Raw genomic sequence first — 25,195 nt, 5'->3', positions numbered from 1 at the left:
ATGCAATTTAAAACTTTTGAGTTGTTTATTTCTGAAATTTCCCACTTAGTATTTTCAGACAGTGCTTGACCGTGGGGAACTGAAACTGCAGCAAGTGAGAGCACAGATAAGGGGGACTGCTATGCCATTATCTAGATTTCCCTACTCAGCTCACCCTCTAAATTTTGAAGACCTGCAGAACTCTTTCTTAAGGGTTCTTCTCCTTCTTATCTATCTATACCTATCCCCTAGATGACCTCATCCAGGCCCCCAGCTCTGAATTCTAATTTTAAGGCTCAATCTTTATCTTTCTGAAAGTGAAAACTCCATGTATTTATCTCAACCCATGGATACTATATGGTTTTCCTATGTAATCTATTCACTTTTTCCTCACTTGGCCTTTCATCATACTCCTTTTCTAGTCATTCCTAGCTGCTTTGGATAAAATACTTTGCAGGCTCACCTCTGAGAGGCAAGTCTTAAGAGATGGCCTATCATACCAGCATCCTAGCAGGTCTTTCTCTCCTTTCTTCCCTCCTTACTAAGATGGCATATTGGCTAATGATGTCATATGGCTTCACCTTTTCCTCAACATCAATAACTTGCTTTTTAAGTAGACAACATAGATGCCCATGTATATAGCTATTTCAGGAATTTACTGTGTCCAAAATGTGTCTCCTTTTACTCCTTAGAGATTGCTGGGCTTCATCAAAGATCTTGCTTAAATTTACATTCAAATGCCCCAAGGAATGGCAATTTTTTAAACTATTGTCAATAATTGATACTCTAGTGTAAGTTACAACTTCCAAAACAGATTTTAATGGGGAAAATAGTTGTCCTGGGGTAAAGGCAGGGCAAAATGATGCCTTGCCAAGAAAAATCCTAATTCCATGGCATCTTTTCCTGCTGGCAAAGAATGGAACAATTAAAGATAGGCTACAGGCACTTCAAAGAGAGGCTCAAACAACTTACCTGCCAAGATCCTTTCTCAGAAAGCTATTAGAAGACTACTCCTTCAAAATAAGGAAGTTAATTCAAGCAAGAGAATTCCAGAAGACAAAGATGATGCCATTTCTATTAGCAAGTCTAGCTTGAAAACAATTCATCCAGAATTGAGACAAGGATGGAGCCTTCTGAGAGGGAGGACACCAGGAAATAAAACTGAGATTCAAAATCTAAATGCATAGAACATTGAACTAAGAATTTAGTGGTTATGGGGAGATTGAGCAGGGTGCAAAGTAAACTAAGCAAATCAAACGCAATAATTTGTTATCTCAAGAAAACCATAAAAAATATGCAAAAAAACAATAATAACAACCTCAGCTATGTGGGTCTGCCTCCACCCACATCTTGGAAGTGGTGCTCTCCCCACTCTGAGTTGGAAGATAATGAAGACTGTGGCTCCCTGCCCAGCAGGAAGTTCTACACACAGGTCAGCCCTCTGGCAGCTGAGCCATTTACTGTTCACCAGGCCTTCTCCAGCCTTTGACTTCTGAGTATGAGTAGGTGCCTGTTTGAGAACACATATCAATCAAGTAAATCCACTCTGGTCTTTGTTTTCAACTGACAGGTTATTCCCTCGCTGACATGCTGCTCCTTCTTTATTACAGCTGATACAATTTGGTTGACTGTATGTCTTTTAGGAACGGGAGAGCAAGTACTTTTTTTAATGTTTTCATTTAGCCCTATTTATTCTCCAATACATGTTCAAAGAGTTAAAAATCTGTGCGCAGTGGGATCATTAACCTTAGAATAAACGGGGCTTCAAGAATGGATGTCTGGGTAGTGAGAGCTGCAGAAGTGGGCCTCACTTCCAGGTTGTTGTTCTTTATTTTATTTAATATGTGCCATGGAAAGGATGTCAGACAGTAAAGTACTGATTTCCTCTAATGTTAAGCCGTAATATAAAAACAGTGGGGAATAAATAGCCCAGTATTACTAGTTTCAACTAGGATAAAATGAGAGGCAGGGATGTACAATGTGAAGGAAATGATGGAAAACTGAGAGCCTTATTCTTTACCTCTAGCAACCTAAGAGCGAAACCCATGAGCATTCAGAGCCATTGTAGTAGACAGTGGAACATACATCGAGTCCTATATCTAAGAGGATATCTTGTGATGGATCGCCCTGATATTGTAATGAGCTGGACAAATGAGCCCTGCTCCTTTTCATTTTGCTAGGCTCTCCTTTGCCTTTACCATTGAGACCTCCTCACTCACTGAACTCTTCTTCATCTGACGAGTCAACTTGCCATTTCCTTGAGAACTGGTGTTCAGTTTAGTGAGCTGACTAAATTGCATGGACTGTCTCCTTGGATGTTTCTGGAAAGATATTATGATAGACTGCAGCTAGGTCTTCCAGTCACAAGTCTGTGGTGAACAGAAAGAGATTCACAGAAGTGCACAAAGACTCCCAGAGATCACACTCAGAAGGCTAAGCTATAGGTGAGTGTGGCATATGGATCCACGGGTGCCCCTGTCGTGGGTGACTTGCCCAGTGGGCACTGTCATCTGCATCATTCAGGTAGATACTTGACACATATTGCCCGCAAATTCCTGTGAAGCTGACTGCAGCCCAGCAGGTGGCATAGAGTAGCTTGTGCTCCTTAAATTCATAGTGTGTTCAATATCCAAGGAGTTAATTAAAAAATACTCTCCAGATTTACACATTTTTTCTGAGTAGATCAAAAGAGGGTTTGGAAATACAAGCCTAAAGTAAATAAGACCAACTGCTGATTTTTCAATTAGGTTATGTTTCAGGGATACAAAATTGCATATTCCTTTGCTATGCACGTCCCCTGCATTTCTTAAACACAGAGGAACCCATTATTAAGCTATTAATCACCTCTTCCAATTAATTGCTAGAAAATGACCCAGGTTTTAGTAGTAGAGTTGCAATTGAAAAGCTCTTTGATATTTGGCAAGGTAAAGTTACAGGCAGTCGTAATTTGAGACAGTGCGGCTATTAGCTGCTGTTTAGAATCTCAATTACTCTAAAGATAGATAATTACAAATAAAACAAACTTGCTCTCCTACATTAATAAGTGCTTCTTTTTGGTTTTACAAAATTTATGAGTGATTTTTTTTCAGCCACTAAATATAATTCCTACATGAAAAATGTATCCTAACAGTATGAAATATGGTTACAAGTAAAAGCTATGTTTTCATCGAAGAGAATAAATGCATTTCCTGAACTCTGGCTGTTAAAGCTAATTGATTTATTGGCTCTCTATATAGTGTACTATTATCTTTATGCTCTTGGGACATGGACGCTCTTCAAAAAGAAGCTAAAGTCTGCCACATCAATATAATAGTTGAAGAATGTCTTCTCTTTTTTTAAGTACAGGGTTTCTCAGAGCTTAAAAATAAGAGAAAAAAAATCTCTTTCCAGGATTGGTTGGAGTTAGCTGAATGCCGCTGCATCTCTTGGTTTGTGGAATGTGTACTTTTACTGCTTTCATGTTCCTGAGAAGTTAATAGTTCTTTTCTTTTTAATCATATTCCTTTCATAGTAAAATATTTATTCAAGCAAATGTAAAGTACTTGTCAAAATATGAGAATATGAAATTTTTAGGTTTCTTAAACACAGCAGTGATACAAAATAAAAAGTGATGCATTTTCCCCCAGGGCTAGTTTTTAAATTCATGAAATTACCAAATATGTTTTTGTTTTATTTTCTCTTTACCTTTTGGTTGCTATATAAATTAGTAAATATAACTCAGCTGCAGTTGATCTCAACATTGCACAATCAACTCTATAAAAAGCTATAAAGAAAAGCAAAGTGAAAAACCCACATACTGAATGGGTCTATCTAGATTTTTCCCTTAACATGAGGTGTAGTAAACAGACTTGATGATGCTTTCCAGGAGAATGTCAGTTCAGAAAGCAAAACAAGGATTTAGATCAACAATAGACAGTGTGAGTACACATATCACACCAGAGAATACAGAGGAAGTTATTCCAGGTTTGAGGTATCATATGCAAACTGCAGACCTTTGGGCCTTTGACAAGAAATTCTAATCTTTCCTTGCTGCATCCCATCCTAAATATAGCTGTTGATTTGGGTGGGTTGGAATGACATTATGGTAGATTTTAAATTTTTTTCTTAAAAGTTTTTTTTTTTTTTTTTTTACCTTCAAGATATGTGATATGTACACAATATTCTGCATAAACATGTAATGCATAGGACATTTTTTTTCCTCAGGTAAGAGCATCTATATATATAAAAGCCTAAGTGACCATCCAACCATCTGACCAGTAGCTATGATGCACACTGACCACCAGGGGGCAGATGCTCAAAGCAGGGCTGCTGAGCTGTGGTGACTTGGCAGCTGCAGTTCTCAGGTGACACACCTGGAACCAGAGAGGAGGAAGCCCTATTCCAGGGTGCATCACCCAAGAACCGCCCTCTCACAATCCAGGCCCCCTCGGGGGATGTTGAGGAGCCAGTTTCAGCCTGATCCCCACAGGCCAGGCTGAGTGACCCCACTGGTGCACGAATCCATGCACCCGGCCGCTAGTTAGTACATAATTTGCCAATGTCACTTTCATTTGGTCCAAGCATATATTAACTTTATGGGCTGAGTGCAATCAAAATTAAAAAAGAAAGAGAAACTTAAGATCAGAAAGAATACATGCACCCCTTTGTTCATAACAGCTTTATTTACAATTGCCAAGATCTGGAAACCTCCCAAGTGCCCATTGGCAGATGAGTGGATAAAAAAGCTGTGGTACATTTACACAATGGAGTTCTATGTGGCTGTAATAAAAGAAGGAACTCTTAGCCTTTGCAACAATATGGATGGATCTGGAAAATGTTATACTAAGAGAAATAAGCCAGTCAGAGAAAGACAAATACAGTATGATATTACTAATGTGTGGAATCTAATGAACAAAAGAAACTGATGAACAAAATGGAACTGGAAGTATTGGATACATGGAACAGACTGGTAGGTACCCGAGGGGGTGGGAGTGGGGGTGACTGGATAAAGAAAGTGAAGGGATTAGCTGAAGAGCATATATGCATATCTCATGGACACAGACAATAGCTTGGTGAAGACCAAGGGAGGGAGAAGCAGTGGTGGGTGGAGGTGGGCAAAGGTGGAGGGGGAGAAGGGGGCACCTAAAATAATGTCAACATTAAACATTTTTAATAAAAATACATTTAAAAAGAAAGCGAAGCTTAAATGTTTTAAAAGGAAATTAATAAAACAAATTTCTCTTGCATGTTAAAAGGTCTGAGTAATATCTGGAAAAATAAGTTAAACTGGTATAAGAAAACAGGATATCTCCTTTCTCAGACATTCCTATATTTCAAGTTATTTCCTTATTCTCTCTCATCAGCATGTATTACACCACCAATTTTCCCAGATAAACTCCTCCACATGTGTATTGTTGCCTTTTTATAGCAGCAAACCTCTAAAGCAAACCAGTGGCATACTGCTGCCAAGTCTAAAAATAGAACTACTGAGGAGATAGAAAAAGAGGGCTAGGTAGGCCGTCAGGGACAGGGACTATTTGGAGGTAAGAGGAAGGGAAGTCAGACTTGGAGGCAAACAAAGGACCTATAACTAGCTAGGCAGGAACTTGGCTGGGTGGGAAAACTCGACCCTTGACCTGGCTGGGCAGTAACAGTGATGCCACCTGGACCTGAAGTGGCCGTTTTCAATCAGGTCCTCCCACAGGTGGAAACGAACTTTGATATAATTGGATATTACCAGAATTCCTTGAAGGGACCAATCAGAAGCTAGCAGAGTGTATGAATATCCCCTAGAGCAGGGGTGGGCAAACTTTTTGACTCGAGGGCCACAATGGGTTCTTAAACTGAACCGGAGGGCCAGAACAAAAGCATGGATGGAGTGTTTGTGTGAACTAATATAAATTCAAAGTAAACATCATTACATAAAAGGGTACGGTCTTTTTTGTTTTTTTTAGTTTAGTTTTATTCATTTCAAACGAACCGGATCCGACCCGCGGGCCGTAGTTTGCCCACGGCTGCCCTAGAGTCTAGGGCCTAGACAAAGACTTTAAGTGGGCAACCCATTTTGGGAGAGCTTATAGTCAAATATTCTATATTCACATATTATTCTATATTTTGTTTATGCTGGATCACATTAACAGGAAATCTCCTTTCCTAATAGCCAACATAATCCTGGCTCAAAAAGTCAGACATTGAGTGAGAAATCTGCCAGTCATGAGCAATATTCCAATTTGCTCTTTTTCAGTAATTTTACATTCTTTGACCTTACTATTTTATTGTATTCTACATATTTTGAATCTGTAGTAACATCCAGTGTCAAGCACATTGCAGTAGCTAAGTAAACAGTGAATGGCTGAATGAATGAATGAATGAGTAAGTGAAATTGTATTTCTTGTAATGAGATGAAGCACTGACCACAAACTGAGATAGATACAGACATTTCTGAGACTATGCCTATTATCTGTAAGGAACAGATAAGGAACAGATATGCTTCAGCCACCTTCAGAAAATGCAACTGCAGAGACTAAAGAGTCTCTGACTGTGTGTGTGTGTGTGTATGTGTGTGTGTGTGTGTGTGTGCGCGCTTATGTGTATGTGAATACACTACAAAAAGCATCAAACTTTGTAGAGAAAAGGCAACCTTTATTTTGGGATCAGAATTCTCCTCTGGATTGTCCTGGGCCCATAAAATTTATGATCATTTCTGGCATTAGCTATCTATACACCTTGCACCTGCCATGTCCTGCCTGCTTAGCGCTGGACTCCAGCTCTGGAATAAAACTTTGTATTTCAGTGTCTGTCAGATCATGTTTGCCTACTTGGACCTCTATTTCTGAACTCTCCTAATCTGTGATACACTGTTCCTGCATCCCTTGCAGGCTAATATTAATTTTGTCAATGGAACAAGGGGAGTTGATCATAATTCATTACTACTTTGAGGTCTGTATCAATTAGACATACCATTCATACAAAAATATATATACTATTCACTATATAAATAAGCACTAAACTAAAATTGCTCCAAGCTTGGCTGCCTTCATACCTCCACAGTAATAAGAGAAATAAGAAACATGTTTACTTATGAATCATAGTCAAGTATGTAAACCATCAACCTCCACTGACAAATAAAATGAGAAGGTATAGAACAAGGGTTTCACAGTATATCTATGGCAACCCAAACTAAAATGATTCCACTTCCAATGTTACTTTTATTTTTTAGTAACTGTCCATTGTTGATAGGACAAACACTTCAGGGCAAATGCAAGTTCAAAGCAATAACAGGTATTAAGTCTCACACAGAAGCCTGAATATTATTTTTTTAAAAATGGCATGGCCAAACAAAACACTTTCAATCTCTCAAAACAGTATTTAAAGTTCTTACCTGATCATACATGGCCAAGACTTGTATTAACCTAGTAACATATAATAATATGCAAGTTCTTACTTAAACATAATCAAGGCCCATTGGTACATAGAGAATTAACTACTCCCTGAAGTGAACTTGAGTAAGAAGTTCCATGAGTCTGAGAGCTTTAGAACACCGGCTCAAAGAGATGGTTATTTCTAGTTATTTAACTGGATTTCATCTTTTTGTTTTGTTAGGGACACTGGAACTGTTGTTAGTATCCACATCTTGTGGAAGAGGAAGAGGCAAAACAAGGTGCAAAGCAGTCGGATCTTTCATAGGGAAGGGCCACAGGCTCACACTGCCTGAATAGTAAGCCTGGGCCCACAGTCCATTGTGCAACCCACTCTTCTGCTCAGGCCATGTGGTTTAAAACCCAGCCCTGTTAAAACAGGTTTAAAAAATGCAAAATTAGAAAATGTAGAAATGTCAGAAAAAAATGATGTCTTTTTATTTCACCAAATTTTTACTTATTTTCTTCGAATGTTAAGGGTGGCAAAAGGGGTTTTGAAAATTCTACTTCATTTACCTGTTCCTTCAGTGCAAAGGGAAATAGCAATCTTGTGCTTAAATAGCTGCTCCTGCCTTCCTAGCATTCTTATGTGTTTTAAAGCCTTTTATAATATCTGATACCCAACTGAGTACTTCCTTTTACCATTAACTCCTTAAACCATGAATATTTAACACAAACAAAGTTTAAACCCCTGACTCTTTCACAGTTAGTATCTATAATCCCTTTTTCCAGACTAGGTATTTCTAAATCGTGTTAAATCTTTCATCTTCCTTCTGGTCAATTTTAAGGTTTTTATTGAATCAAATACATTTTTTATACCAGCTTTTTCCTTTTCCTTTTAGACACTTCCACTAGCTTAACCAGAGCTGTTCAAATGAGGTGATTATGCTATATGCAGTACATTGATTTAAGCATTTCTTATTTCTAGTCCTCTACCTCTAAGTGAATCATTTATTTACTTACCTATTTATTTTCAATGCATGGGATATTTAACATTGTTCCTGAAAAACTGAGGTCATTTTTCTTTTTTGTGGACTTTGAAAATAGTTTGATCTTTTCCTATTTTAACAAATAACCTAAACTCTACTTTTAATAATCCTAAAACATAATATGTCAATAAACAAATCCGAAATTAGATATTAAATTTTCTTCTGATAAATTGTTAGGGTAATACACTAAAAGCAATGTAATTGAGCTAGAAGTGCAATGATTTTGTAATGGGATATTTTCCAACTTAAATGATTTCATTTTATATAAAGTTATGAAAGCTGGTGTAGCTGATTCTGTTATTTATTTCCCTTAAATTGTAACACCAAAGAACAGGTAAAGAAGAGGAACAGTTAACCTCTGGTGACCAGAGGTGCACTTGATCTGTTATTTTGTATTCTATACTCTTCAAAAGAGCAATATAAACAGAATTATTTATGCCCAGCAAAATGTTGCTTAATTACTTATGCACCACTGTTTGCTTGTATTTTAAGCTCTCTCTACCACCCACAGGCAGACGTTAAACAGCTGCTAAAAGCTAGCTTTAGTCTTGCCAGTTTGAAATTAGCATACTTGAGCTTTGAAAAAACTTTGTTACCAATTTACATATGCATAGAGACTGATATTTAGACTCACCATATGATATGTCCCTCAAGAGCTTTTCTTATTGCCTCCATCCTCAGGTCTCAACCTAGAGACTGTAAATCTAGCAGGTGATTAATTCTATACCCTTGAGAAACTAGCAATTAGCACTTGCAACCAGTAAAAAATTGTCATTTCAAAACCCTGTTTACTATGCCCGTGTATTTTCTATGAACTCACAGTTAACTCTAAATAGATGTGTATCGCAATAGATCTGCAGACATTTCTGTCTCTTTATGTAAAAATATAATATTGCTACCAGCTAATCAACCTATTAAATATATATAATTGGCATTCCTTTTTAAATATAAAATAGCAAGATGGGGCAAGCAAGGAAACACTATACACGATGTTTTATGTTAGTAAACCTTAATCAGTTCATTTCAACATGATGACTTTGTAGGGTTTACCTGTTCTGTGTCAATTCTTATCTCTGATAGCTGAAATTACCGTACTTCCAGATGTTCTTATGCATTATTGAGGTCTTCTGCAGTAGATGCTGGAAAAGGTAAGATAAGGTTTTATTTCTTTGTAGTAGTCACAACACTGAGATCAAAGACACTAAAGTGCAGTGCTTAGTATTGAAAACTATGATGAACCCAACATTTATTTTCAAGTCACAAACCTATCATGAAAACTGCTCATCAATCTTTAGTTAACCATTTCATGTATAACCTGTGAGTTAAGCGAAAAATGTATATGTTTTGAGAGGTTTAAAATACGTATTTGGCCACACAATAAACTAGTGCTAATTGTGTTTGTGCATAACACAAGTTTTAAACGGAAAATACATGTTGGATGCGTTATCCTGTGAGACAAGAATGAAAATAAAAAGAAAAGAAAGACATTAAAATGATGTTATACAATAACTTGCATCCAACCGTTCACTTCGGTTGGGTTTAAGAATCTGTTACAGAATAATTTACACGTACACACACATCCACATTTTTAAAAGTGGTTTCTGATCAAATCTGCCAGGGCTCCGGAGGGTGCTAACGGAAGTGAAAACAGAGTAATTCCATTTTCTGAAATGTTTTCAGTGTAATTCAAGGGAAAAAAATAAAAAAGGTAGGTGAAAATAGCGAGCATGCATGCTACCAGCAGTGTGCTAACTAACTATACCCAAAACATTTCATTTTGAATTATACGTTACACATTTTTGTCACTACAAGGGTAAGAAGAAAAAATGACATGTGGACCATCTTAATTTCTAACTTCAGTTCACAGACAGCCTTCCTTTTAAAACAGACATTAAACATCCGGAAAACACACGCAAGAGTCCCCAGCGTTAGCAGCTCTCCTTTCTTCAGAAGTGCGGAGTTAGGAGCAAATGCAGGGTGATCTTGGAGAAAGGTGGACCTTGTTCTCTCCACTTGGGCAGTCATTGCAGGGCCTGCTGAAAAATCCTGCTAGACTTTCCACTAATTATATCATCGGACCATCATCCTGTTAAAATCAGTTGTGGGGCACTTGTACACAACTAAATCCCTGCTTCTAATTACTATTTTAGTCTCTTTTTCCTGGTGACATGTTGGTGATAGATCATTATTTTTTCAGCAATTTGTTCGCATTTATATGCAATATAATTGGATCTGATTAATTATTATGATTAATGACTGCAGAATTTCCTTGCGAAGCTATTAATACTGGTGGTATCAAATGAAAGACATGGACAAATTAAAGCCAATGGATTCCTGTTGCTCATACTCGCAGCGGCTGGGCTGAAGTAACCCTTTGCTGGTTCCCCGCAAACAGAAACTACAAACACAGCTCTGGGAACGGCTACCAGAGGCTCCCAACGTATGCTGTGTTTCAGAATGCTTTCTGGCTTACTTGGGTGCATTGCAAATGAGAAATCTAGCAGGTCTATGTTCCAAGAGCCCACCTAGTGTTACTGATGTAAAGTAGTAAGGAAGTGTGTAGCCTTCAAAATATGTAGAAAGCTATTAAGAAATAATTGTCTTAAAGGATATTTATAATTTCTTCATTTTCCTCAACAAGCATGATATAAGGCCCTTCGTTAACATCTATTAAATGTCAGATTATAAAATTTCTAAAGGACATACTCAGGGAGAGTGTGTTTTGTGTTTTAAATTATATTCTGCCCTAGAAGGGGGATATTACATGTAAAAAAAAGCAAACAACGACTGAGTAGCTTAGGGGATCGACTTTCCTGTTACCTCTGGGACCTGACTTTAAATCTGGCTTTGAGCAAACTGAAGAAAAATCATTTCAATCTAATGGCAGCAGCAAATAAAAAAAAAAAAATCAGATAGTTTGAGTTCCTTGAAGGTGGCAGTGAGCTTTTTGCTTTATGAAGTGTCCAGAATTCCAGGCTTTAAAGGAAAGAATTGGATTTGGGGGATGCATGCCTGATTATAAATTGTAAACTGCAAAAGATGTTGAATATAATTTGCATCTGTCATAAACAGTACCAGCCCTGCACATAGCATGAGTCTTAACAGAGGGCAAGGAGTCTTGAATCTTGCTGAGAAAATGGATCATTCTGTCTCATTCAGTAGTGGTGCCTCCATTAACATCAAGATTCTAAAATAAAAATAATTAAATATAGCTTTTTTGGTTAGAACTGGATGAAGGTATCTGAAAATGTTCAACACGAAAATGTGGACAATTATTTTTTTTAAGTGAAATGATGCTTCATAGCCAACTCGATATGTAAATAAAGAGGTGCATTTGCTTTATAAGCAGCTGCAGTTTTTTTATTATTCATATTAAAATAAGTTCCCCAAAAAGAGAAAGAAGGTAAACTAAATAAATCATGTTCAGGTGAATAACAAAGCATTTAAAACACACCTGACTCTTAGTCCTTTTAGTTTTCAGAGAGAGTACATTTCTGTGAAGCCTTCATATGATTATAGACATTGAAATGTAAAATTTTTTTATTCAACTTTATACATTTTACAAGATATGTGGCTCTGGTCTATAATTCTAATGGAAATGATTAAAGCAAATTTAGGAATATCATTCAATATCTTGTAGCCAGAATAAGTAATTTGGCCTAGCAGAGTTCTTAGATAAGCCACCAGCACAACCCACTTCCCTGCTGAATGGTTTTGTATAAATTATTTATATAAGGATAATGCTAGTTTTCCTTCTGAGAGTAGGAAAACGGGATTAATGTGAGGATCAACTCTGAAGCCGTTTTCATGGGCTCCTTGTATATATAAACTGTGATCATGGCAATTATTTTAGAAATTAGAGCTGGCCTTCACCCCAGGTAACACAGGAAGTCAGGGTGAAAATCAGAAATCCTCCTAAAGGATTTATTTTCTTCCTATGTGAACATTACTGAGAGAGAGAGAGAGAGAGAGAGAGAGAGAGAGAGAGAGAGTATTTATACACCTGATGAATAATGTTGGGTATTCACACTTGCTACTATGAGAAAGGTAATGAAACAATTAGTAACAGAGCAATTAATGACATTATTAAATACACCGTGCATGAATTGCCATTAAGAAAATTGGTTTTGAAGTATCTTTTCCTGTGAAATGCTGCATAAAGCAAAAAAAATCTCAAACCATTCAGGGTGTAAATAAGAATAGCACTCAGTTCAGGTGTTTACAGTTGGAATAGATGATCTATCTGTCACTGCCAGAGAACTTCCTTTAGTCCACATCTTAGCTTGACTGCAGATAAGATTTGGACTTTATGAAATTTATATATATATGTTTATAACTGCGTTGCCTTGTAGCATCATGCATCCAAGTGTCATACAAAACCCAAGATCATACAAAATCTCTAGAAGCTGCTCCTTGATACACGAAACTCTAAACAACCTGGCCTAATTCAATTCTAACACCAGGAATCTACTCTAACAAGTAAAGCTCTAGGAAACCTCATTAACCCAAGACTGACCAAAGATTAAAAACACTTCCACCCAAAATGGAATTAAACTGCTGTGTCAGAGCATTGGACATCCCTCCTAGGAATATAACGTCTGGATTATATACTCATATCTCTAGTATAGAGTAGAGGACAAGGAGTGGCTAAAATGAAAGCATGCATAGGTGTATAAACCCCGGCTTTCTCAATCTCTGTGCCATGACTTCCATTAGCCTTGCCTACAGCAGAATAAACAACCTAAGATAATGGGAGACTACTTGCCTTGCTCTAGAATCCTCACATCATCTAGCTAGTGAAGGGTGTGTAATTTTTAACTACAGCAACATAGAAAATTCTATTTACAGTTTTTTAGACTCTTTAAAGACCTTGTAGTTCACACAAACCATTTTGTAGATGGAGAAACAAGGTTTAGAGAAGTGAGATATTTTGCCCAATGCCATAGAATTAATAAGTGACAGGGTTTGAAAGATACATTGTTCCCTCGCTCTAAATCTAAACCTTTCCAATATACTACACAGTTGTTAACTGATGTAAAAAGATAACATTTCTCTCCCTTTTTTTTAAATCCTCACTTTGGTCACTGAGAATTCCCTAGGAGATTAGCATTTTCATCTAAATGGCCAATACTCTGGCTCATACTTAAAACACATCTTTTGCAACTATTCCTTTAGAAATTACATTAAAATTGAAACAAGCTAAACGTCTACCTCTAGGTAATTAATTCATTAAATGATGACATATTCTAACAATAAAATGCTGATAGGTCATTTGCAAAAATGAGGTAGCTTTATATGCACTGTCTTGAAAAGATATTCGTTATATATGGTTAAATGTTTAAAGAGAAAACAGCAGAAAAATATGTATGGAACAATTCCATTTTAAAATTCTATATTTTGTTATATAAGGAAAGAATTTTTGACATGATATATGCAAAATGTATAATAGTGGGTATCTTTGGGAATAGAAATAGAGGGATTTGAAGAGAGAATTTCATGATGTACTAAATATATTTCTTAGCTATCTGATTTTATTTTACCAATAAGAATATATTTGCTTTGTAGTTAAAAATTAAAAACTAAAGTTATTGCATAAAATAAAATCCTAAATTTATAGGTATATGTGATATTTATGAAGATAAATTCTATGAGATTGTTTTAAAAATAATTCTTGTTACATTTCTGAGGTGTGGACATTTTGGGGGAAGCAAAATGTTTAGTGATTTTTTTAATATATATTATTGATTTTTTACAGAGAGGAAGGGAGAGGGAGCGAGAGTTAGAAACATCGATGAGAGAGAGAAATACTGATCAGCTGCCTCTTGCACACTCCCCACTGGGGATGTGCCCGCAACCAAAATACATACCCTTGACTGGAATTGAACCTGGGACTCTTGAGTCCGCAGGCCGACACTCTATTCACTGAGCCAAACCGGTTAGGGCTAGTGATTTTTTTTTAATACTTTGCTAAATACTTGCTGTTTTTTCTTCAATAAGAATAAAAGTAATAGTGTGTGGTTATAAAATGTTATGAAATACTACATTTTTATCAAATATGAAAAGGTTATTCTATTTTATTATAATTAATACAGTCTATATTATACAGGGAATAATAAGAACTCATTAAGATTTGGGGGTTTTTTTGTTTTGTTTTTTTATTTTTTTGCTTTGGGTTTTGTGTTCTTTTTTGCTATTCTTTAATATCATAATAGTATTTCCAAACATGTTGGTGCACATTAGTAGAAAATTCCAAAAGATAAAGCAATTTAGTTGTTTGGTAACTTGATGACTCTGCCATGCATCTCAACATATAATGGTTCGATTCCTCAGATTTTCACCTATACAGCGTGTTCATGGGATAATAAGATGCAACCTCATCTAGATTTAGTATTATCCTCTTTGTTAGAAATTTGGAGCTCTTTAAAAGAAGACATTCTATAAATACCATATTAGAAAAGCCCCAGAATTGCCTATTTAGTGGGCACAAAAGTTTATCAGAACATCAACTTGTGAACTCCATTCTCATCCAAGTGTCCATTTTAGCTAAGATTTTTTGAAATTATTAATGTATGCTGTATCACATTCTTAATTCTCTATTTAACAACAAAACACTACTCTTAACCTTACAACTCAGAGTACATATTACATTTTTAAAATATTTTTGAAATAAATTTTGTACCCCTAAATAAAAAGTAAAAATATAAACTACTGAGAGACGAGATGTTATTTTCTAAATGATTACTGCATCAGTACTTCTCTTGATGCTGAGAAGTAAAAGAAGGTGTTTTATGCATTTATTCAAGGAAAAAAGCAATAACTGGACATTTAGCAATCCCATGTTAGCAACACCTGCCTGCTTGAGTATTCAGGTCTTATCTCATAATTATTTAATGGAAAGGACGGCTCCGTTTAATTTCTGGTGAAACAATGTACAGAGAAGTTCAGTTCTCTGTACACAAAGCAAGAAATAGAAAACTAAGTCAAGATCCAAAAAAATAGCTTTTGGATTGCTATTCTCTGATATTCTTTGACTTAGATATATCATTTACATAATTTGATGTTTTAAATTCCAGCATCTTATTTAAATACCCAGCAGAGACTGAAAAGATGGCGGCTGGCGGGAGGGAGGTGAGGGAGAGGATGTGAGTGAGTGAGGGGATGAAAGGAGAGTGTGTGGATGTGTGTGGTGTGTGTGTGAGTGAGTGAGAGACAGTTAAATCCAGCAGGAGCAGCAGAGGCTGGCAGACCAAGCTCTCTTGGACAGGGAGAGACTACCACCGCTGCGGGCACTCCCCAGACTGCAGGACTTGGCGACGGAACCCATGCCATCTTGAAAGGGAGAGTGGCCCCTTCTAGGAACTCATCAGCACCACCACCCAGACAGGCCTTGGACACTGCCCATGACTTGGCAGCCACTCCAGCCAAAATCCTGCTGCCCCACCTGCACACCCACGGACCCTGGGACCTCCACCTCCAAAGGTGCACCGTTCCCACAGCAGTAAGTGCAACTTTCCCCCCACCCCAGTGGCAGACCTCCGGATACCACATTCACGCATTCCCAACATTCGCGTTTCCAGCGCGCAGACTTCCAGGGCACGCCTCTCTGTAGACAGTTTTTGGGAGCTACTGTGAGCCCCCACTGGGTGTGATTTTGTACAGACACGGATGCGCTGCCCCACAGTAAAAATTCTGAATCCCCTCTTCCTGAATAACTGCCCACAGACAACCCAGGTGTGCAACTTCAGCACCAGGGCCCCTCAGAGTGTGTCAGAGCTCTGTGCAGGCAAAGGCACTGCCACAGTTGTGCATTTCCAATGAGCAGGCACCCTGAGTCCATCTATCCACAAGGCGCTCTGGGAAGCTGCTGTGAGCCCCAGTTGGGTGTGATCTTGGACAAACAGGGACGCACTCCCCTGGCAGTAGAAATTCCGAATTCACTCATCCTGGACACCTGTCCACAGCCTCCTCCATTATGCGGCTCAGTGCCAGGGCCCTTCAGAGTGCTTCAGTGCGCCATGGCTCTGGCAAAGGCACCGCGGGTGCCCCTGTGAGCCGCCACTGGGAGCACGCCACTGGGAGCAAAAACTGAGTCTTCCCACCCCACAGCTGCAGAACTCTGGACACTACTGGCACACACTTTTCCAGCATTTAGTCCTCCCAAGCCTACCCCTCCACAGGCAGCCCTAGGGTGCTGCTGTGAGCCCCTGCTGGGCACACACTTATACAAACAGGGTCGCACTTCTGGGTTGTAGAAACGCTGAATTCCCTCTTCTGGAATACCTGCCCACAGACACTGCAATCCCATGGTTTCAGTGCCAGGGACCTTTAGAGGGCGTCAGTACAACCTGCTGGCAAACGCAACGTGGGTGCCCCTGTGAGCCGCCACTGGGGGCACATATATCCAACCATGGTAGCAACAGAAAAAGCTGAGTCTTCCCACCCCAAAACTACAGAACTCTGGACACCACAGTAATGCCTTTACAGAGCGCAGGCCTCTTGAACCCCACCACCCCAACAGACGGTTCCTGGGTGCCACTGTGAATCCCTGCTGCGCATGCACGATTTCAACCAAGGGTGCAAGACAGCAAAAATTAGGACATCCCTTCTATAGCTGCTGATTTGTAGACACCACAGTTGCACTTTCCAGCTCACAAGCTTACATCAAGAGAACCCAAATAGCTCAAGTAGGGAGCTACACTAGATTACCAAGGGCAGGAGACTTGAGAGATCACACCAGTAGCACCATCCCCAAAAGAACCTGGGTAGCAAAGCAAACGGATCTACAATTAAAACGTTACAATTAAAACGTTACAGCAAAACATGGGAAGACAAAAAGACAATCCCCAAAGGAAAGAAAAAGTGAAATCACCAGAAAGGGAGTTTAATGAAATTGAGGCTAGTAACATATCAGAGAAATAATTCAGAGTAATGGTTATAAGGATGCTCAAACGGCTGGATGACAAATACACACAACTCAATGACAAATACACACAACTCAATGAGAATTATAAGGAGCTGAATGAGAATGTCACCATGAAAAGGAACCAAGAGGAAATGAAGAATGACATAACTGCATAAAGAACATAATGGAAGACTTAAACAGTAGACTAGAAGAGGCTGAGGAATGCATCAGTGAATTATAAAACAAGGTAGGAAAAACACACAAACACAGCAGCAACTGAAAAGAAAATTTAAAAAGCAAGAGGAGAGCCGAAGGGAGCTTTGGGACAACACAAAACGAAACAACATTCAGATATAGGGATACCAGAAGGAGAGGAAGAGAAGCAAGGAATAGAAAACCTGTTTGAAGAAATAATGACAGAAAACTTTCTTGATATTGGCAAGAAAAATTCTACACAAGTCCAAGAAGCACATAGAGTCCCAAACAAGATGAACCCAAAAAGACCGATACCAAGACACATCATAATTAAATTGGCAAACACCAACAACAAAGTAAGAATCTTAAAGGCTGCCAGAGAGAGACAGAAAGTTACCTACAAGGGATCTCCTATTAGAATATCAACTGATTTCTCAACACAAACACACCAGGCCAGAAGGGAATGGAATGAAATATACAAAGTGATGTAAAGCAAGGGACTGAACCCAAGAATACTATACCCAGCAAGGCTATAATTCAAAATTGAAGGTGGAATCAGGAACTTCACAGACAAAAAAGGGCTAAGAGAGTTTATTACCACCAAGCCAACAATGCAAGAAATGCTAAAGGGACTGCTATTAAAAGAAGAAACAGAAAGGCAGAAGAAACACAAACATTAAAATAAAAATGATGTCAAACAAGTACTTATGAATAATAACATTAAATGTAAATGGATTAAATGCTCCAATCAAAAGACAAAGGGTAGCTGAATGGATAAGAAAACATGAACCATATATTTGCTGTCTGCAAGAGACCCACCTCAGAACAAAGGATTCATACAGACAGACTGAGAGTGAAAGGATGTAAAAAAAATTTTCAGGCAAATGAAAATGAGAAAAAAGCTGGGGTTGCAATACTTATATCTGAAAAAACAGACCTCAAAATAAAGGCCATAACAAGAGATAAGGAAGGCCACTACATAATACTAAAGGGAGCAATTCAACAAGAAGATATAACTTTGGTAAACATATATGCACCCAATACGAAGCACCCAAATACATAAAACAACTTCTGGAAGATATCAAAGGAGAGATCAATAGCAATACAGTCACAGTAGGGGACTTTAATACTCCACTGATACCACTGGATAAATCCTCTAAACAAAACATCAGCAAAGAAACATCAATCCTAAATGACTCACTAGAACAGGTGGACTTAATTGACATCTTCAGAATATTTCACCCCAAAGCTACAGAATATATATTCTTCTCCAGTGCACACGGGACATTTTCAAAGATAGACCACATATTAGGACACAGGCAAAGTCTCTTCAAGAGGATAGAAATCATAACAAGCATCTTCTCAGATCACAATGGCATAAAAGTAGAAATCAACTACAATAAAAACAATGAAAAAAATCAAACACTTGGAGGCCAAATAGCATGCTGTTAAACAATGATGGGGTTACCAAAGAGATCAAAGAAGAAATAAAAAAGCATCCTGGAAACAAATGACAATGAAAACACAACAATCCAAAATCTATGGGGCACAATGAAAGAAGTCCTGAGAGGGAAGTTCATAGCTCTACAGGCCTCCCTCAAAAGACAAGAAAAACTGATAATAAATTATCTAACCTTGCAACTTAAAAAATTAGAAAGAGAGCAACAAGAAAAGCCCACAGTATCCAGAAAGAAGGAAATAACAAAGATCAGAGCAGAACTAAATGACATAGAGACCAAAAAGACAATACAAAAGATCAATGAAACCAAGAGCTGGTTCTTTGAAAGGAGGAACAAGAGTGATGAACCTCTAGCCAGGCTCACCAAGAAGCAAAGAGAGAGGACCCAAATAAACAAAATTAGAAATGAAAGAGGCAAAATAAAAACAAACCCCACAGAAATACAAAAGATTGCTAAAAAATACTATGAACAACTCTATTCTAACAAACTAGACAACCAGGAGGAAATGGACATATTCCTAGAAAAATATAACCTTCCAAAACTCAATCAGAAAGAATCTAGAAAACTGAATAGGCTGATAACTATGGAAGATATTGAAGCAGTCATCAAAAAGCTTCCAGCAAACAAAAGCCCAGGACCAGACGGCTTCACAGGGGAGTTTTACCAAACATTCAAGGAAGAACTAAAACCTATCCTCCTCAGACTATTCCAAAAAATTCAAGAGGAAGGAACACTTCCAAGCTCATTCTATGAAGCCAGGATCACCCTAATCCCAAAACCAGATAAAGACAACACAATGAAAGAGAATTACAGGCCAATATCCCTCATGACCATAGATGCCAAAATCCTCAACAAAATGTTAGCAAATTGGATCCAGCAGTACATCAGAAAGATCATACACCATGACCAATTAGGTTTTATCCTGGGGATGCAAGGATGGTACAATATCCGCAAATCAATAAACATGATGCATCACATAAAAAGATTGAGAGGAAAAAAACCACATAGTCATATCAATTGATGCAGAAAAAGCATTTGACAAAATCCAGCACCCTTTCTTGATAAAAATTCTCAGCAAGGTGGGAATAGAAGGATCATACCTCAACATAATAAAAGCCATATATGACAAACACACAGCCAACATTGTACTCAATGGGCAAAAACTAAAACCATTTCCCCTGAGAACAGGAACAAGACAGGGATGCCCACTCTCACCACTCCTGTTCGATATAGTACTGGAGGTACTAGCCATTGTGATCAGACAAGAAGCAGAAATCAAAGGCATCCAAATTGGAAAAGAAGAAGTAAAACTGTCCTTATTCACAGATGACATGATACTGTACATAGAAAACCCTAAAGACTCCATCAAAAATTTATTAGACTTAATAAATGAATTCGACAATGTAGCAGGATACAAAATTAACACCAAGAAATCTATGGCATTTCTATACACCACTAGTGAGCTTACAGAAAGAGAGGCTAAAAAAGCAATCCCATTTAACATTGCACCAAAAAAATTAAGATACCTTGGAATAAACTTAACTAAAGAGATAAAAAAAAAAAACCTATACACAGAAAACTACAGAACGTTGAAAAAAGAGATAGAGCAAGACATAAACAGATGGAAGAACATACTGTGTTCATGGATTGGTAGAATCAACATCATTAAAATGTCCATACTACCCAAAGCAATCTATAAATTCAACGCACTCCCCATTAAAATACCAACGGCATATTTCACAGATCTAGAAAGAACTATCCAAAAATTCATCTGGAATTAAAAAAAAACAAAACAACAACACCCTGAATAGCTACAGTGATCCTGAGAAAGAAGAACAAAGTAGGAGGAATCTCAATACCAGATATCAAGATGTATGACAAGCCACTGTTCTCAAAACAGCCTTGTACTGGCACAAGAACAGATATATAGATCAATGGGATAGAATAGAGCACCCAGAAATCGACCCAAACCACTATGCTCAATTAATATTTGACAAAGGAGTCAAGAACATACAATGGAGTCAAGACAGTCTCTTCAATAAATGGCATTGGGAAATTTGGTCAGACACATGCAAAAAAATGAAGCTAGACCACCAACTTACACCATACACAACAATAAACTCAAAATGAATAAAGGACTTAAATGTAAGATGGGAAACCATAAAACTTATAGAGGAATCCAAAGGCAGTAAAATCTCAGACATATGCCGAAGCAATTTCTTCACCGATACCACTCCTAGAGCAATGGAAACTAAAGGGAAAATAAACAAATGGGACTACATCAAAATAAAAAGCTTTTGCACAGCAAAAGAAACCATCAAGAAAACAACAAGAAAACCCACTGCATGGGAGAACATATTTGCCAACGACATCTCTGATAAGGGTTTAATCTCCAACATTTACAGGGAACTCATACACCTTAACGAAAGGAAGACAAACAACCCAATAAAAAAAAAAAATGGGCAAAGGACCTCAATAGATACTTTTCGAAAGAAGACATAAGAAAGGCCAAGAGACATATGAAAACATGCTCAAAGTCACTAGTCATCCGAGAGATACAAATCAAAATGACAATGAGGTATCATCTCACTCCTGTCAGAATGTCTATCATCAACAAATCAACAAATGACAAATGCTGGAGAGGATGCAGAAAAAAAAGAACACTCATGCACTGCTGGTGGGAATGCAGACTGGTGCAGCCACTGTGGATAACAGTATGGAGTTTCCTCAAAAAACTAAAAATGGAACTTCCATTTGACCCAGTGATCCCACTTCTAGGAATATATCCCAAGAAACTAGAAACACCAATCAGAAAGAATATATGGACCCCTATGTTCATAGCAACACAATTTACAATAGCTAAGATTTGGAAACAGCCTAAGTGCCCATTAGCAGATGAGTGGATTAAAGAACTTTGGCACATCTACACAATGGAATACTATGCTGCTGTAAAAAAGAAGGAACTCCTACCATTTGCAACAGCATGAATGGAGCTGGAGAGCATTCTGCTAAGTGAAATAAGTCAGTCAGAGACTATCACATGTGATATCAGATAAACATCACATGTGGAATATAATGAACAACATAAACCGATAAACAAAAATAGATCTAGAGACAGAGAAGCATTGATCAGATGCTCAAACCTCAGAGGGAAGGCAGGGAGGGTGGGGTTAAAGGGGAGAGATCAGTCAAAGGACTTGTGTGTACGCATATAAGCATATCCAATGGACACAGACACCAGGAGTGAAGGTATGAGTGGGGGAGTTGGGGGACAATGGGGGAAATAAGGACACATTTGTAATACCTTAATCAATAAAGAAAAAAAATTAAAAAAATATACCCAGCAGAAAGGGCACATTGTATTAGAGCCTATATGTGCTAAATATAGTTGTCTTTTTAAATATTGATTACGGTACATTATAAAAATATGAATCAGATCAGCAACAATAATAATAACCAGAAATGTGTTGCTAGATACTCTTTTTTTGGTCTCAGTGTTTTAACCAGAAGTAAGCATATATAGAGTGACAACATACAATAGAAACTGAAGTTTGTAAATCAAATGTTTAGAATTCAAGAATCTGAGCTTCAAAGGTCAAATAGCGCACTGGTAAAGGAGTCTTACAACCACTGCCTTGTGGGGAATCACACATTAAATATGATAAATGCAATTCACTAATGATCATCTATTTCTAGTGATATTATGGCTTGCAAGTACGCTGCTTGCATTCATAGTCAGGAAAATAACAGAGGTTTGCTATTTTACTGTCAATAGTTGCCCCGAATTCCTTGTCTATTGCTGTGGAAATATATAAGATCTTTTACAATAAGAGGAAGGCTGTTCCTCTTCTTTTGTTGAACTGAGACACTCCCGTATGTTCTGTTAGATCAAAAACAGCAGAGGTCAGCTTACTTATTACTGCCAGGGAGCATCATTGCAAAGAAATCTGAGAACAAGGAAGGAGGTTAAGTAAAGGATGTTGTAAAATGCAGTGGTTAGGGAGGTAGAGAGTAAGAAGAGCAGCTGAGTAATATCCATGTGAATAAGAAGGAAAATGTTTCAATAATATTGCACCCATGAATTAGAATTTTGTGATAGCACAATAAGAAACAATACGGTTTTCTCCTACAACAGGCAATACTTGTCAGATGAAATCATATGGTTTGTGTTCAGGAAACACATTAACACACCTCACTTCTTGAAAATAATTTAAGATGTGCATGAAATTCATATAATTCGAGGATAAGAATTTCTCAAACATACCCCTGCTTTTTGGGTGAGTAATTTGTCTATTTACTAAACCTAGAACCTGGTCATTCTGTCTGGAATTACAGCAAAAATATGTCCCCCAAATTATTGCAAGATTAGCTGGGTGCAGATAAATGCCTGCTATTTTTTAAGGAAAAATAAAAGAATTAAGAATAAAAGCTGATTTCTAGAAAGGCAGGAATTAAGATGAGCATACTCATCTGTTTGGACGTGCATATATATAAGAAAAACAAGGTTTCTACAACTAAGAGTCATTGTGAAACAATGACCAGAAACACACTTGATAAAGCCACGCTATGGTTTTCCATGATTGCTCTGCCTGTCCACGTATGTGCCAAACTGCTCTAGGCAAAGACCCTAAGCACCTGTATTCGTTTGTTAGGGCTGCCATAACAAAGTGCCACAGACTAGTGGCTCAAACAACAGAAATGCATTTCTAACAATTCTAGAGGTTAGAATTCTGCGGTCAAAGGTGTTGGCATGTTTAGTTTCTCTGGAGGCTTCTCTCTTTGACTTGCAGGTAAGCGGTCACCTTCTTTTTGTGTCCTAACACGGCCTTTCCTCTGTGTGCATGCATCCCTGATGAATTGTTGTGTGTGTCTAAATTTTCTCTTGTTTTAAAAACACCTGTCAGATTAAATTAGGGCACACCTTAATGGCCTCATGTAACTTAACCACCTCTTTAAAGGTCCTGTCTCCAAATATAGTCACATTCTGAAGTATGGGTGGTAGGTCTTCAATAAATGAACTTCGGAGGGACACAATTCATCCCATAACAGTGTCACTTGTGGCCTATCCTAAATATCCAGTGAACCTATCTCAGTATGTTCACCTGATGAAAATGCTATTTCTCTGAGTCCCTTAGTGTAGCACAAGGATATTGCACTAGATTGACATATTTTTAATTGTGTGCCTCAGAGTCTCACATTCCATAGTCAGTATTCAGTGGCAGGCTGGTAGATTTTTTAAAATAGCTTTCTGGAAAAGAAAAATAAGCCTGATTTGTTGCCTTTGCCATTTTCCCTGGTGTAAATACTCCCACCATGACCAAGGACAATCTACCACTGTAATGACACTGGATGCGAAGTTTGGAAAAGATGCCTACAAATGGGTCTCATGAGCCAGTATGAGCTGGCTGTAGCACACCACAGTCAGGTATTTCAGTGGCTTTGGGGACGTCAAACTCACTTTATCAACACTGCTCATTTTTATTTGTTTTATATCCTTGACTAGAGGCCCGATGCACGAAATCTGTGCAAGGGGCTCGTTCCTCACAGCCCCGGCTGCCTCAGCTGGCCCTTGCAGCCCCAGCTTCATCCAGAAGGTCGTCTGGATGGTCATTCAGCTGGTCAGTCTAATTAGTATATTAGCTCTTTATTATATAGGACACCCATTTTTTAAATGGGTGGACTGTCTCCACAAAAAATGTTAATAGTACTTAATCTTTAAGATTTTCTAACACTATAAAATTTTACTCTTGATTCTAGCATATTGAGTTTCCATTTTATTTTTGATAGATTCTAAAAATATTTTAAAAAATAGAATATTATATTCCTAATGCCTCTTTTACTTAAGCAGAGACGTGTGGCTCTTAAAACTCTCCTTGAAATTTTTTGCAAGATGTATGATGCAGCCTTAATCTACATGATATCAAAATAATTGATCAATGAACCAAAGTTAGTCCATATACTTATTTGTCTTTAATTCCTATAAAACCACAATAGTTAGTTCTCAGCAGCTGGTCAGGTTTTTTACATTTTTGTAAATATAGCATCTAATATAAGAGAGCTTTGAGAAGAGTGATGTAAGTATCTACAAAATTATAAGAAATAAATTTCTCCTTTCTAACTTAGTAGCCCTTCTCTTATGCTCTTACTAATCACTGAAATACCTTTATTAAAACAACAATTATTTTGATCAGTAACTGTGTTGTATTTCTATATTTTCACTAACATTTAAAGAATATATCATATTTTTGTCTTTTTATCTATAATACTTAGAAT

This window comes from Myotis nattereri (genome assembly GCF_964212035.1).
Source record: "Myotis nattereri genome assembly, chromosome: 7".
In the NCBI taxonomy this organism is placed as follows: domain Eukaryota; kingdom Metazoa; phylum Chordata; class Mammalia; order Chiroptera; family Vespertilionidae; genus Myotis; species Myotis nattereri.
This window is presented reverse-complemented; position numbering follows the sequence as displayed.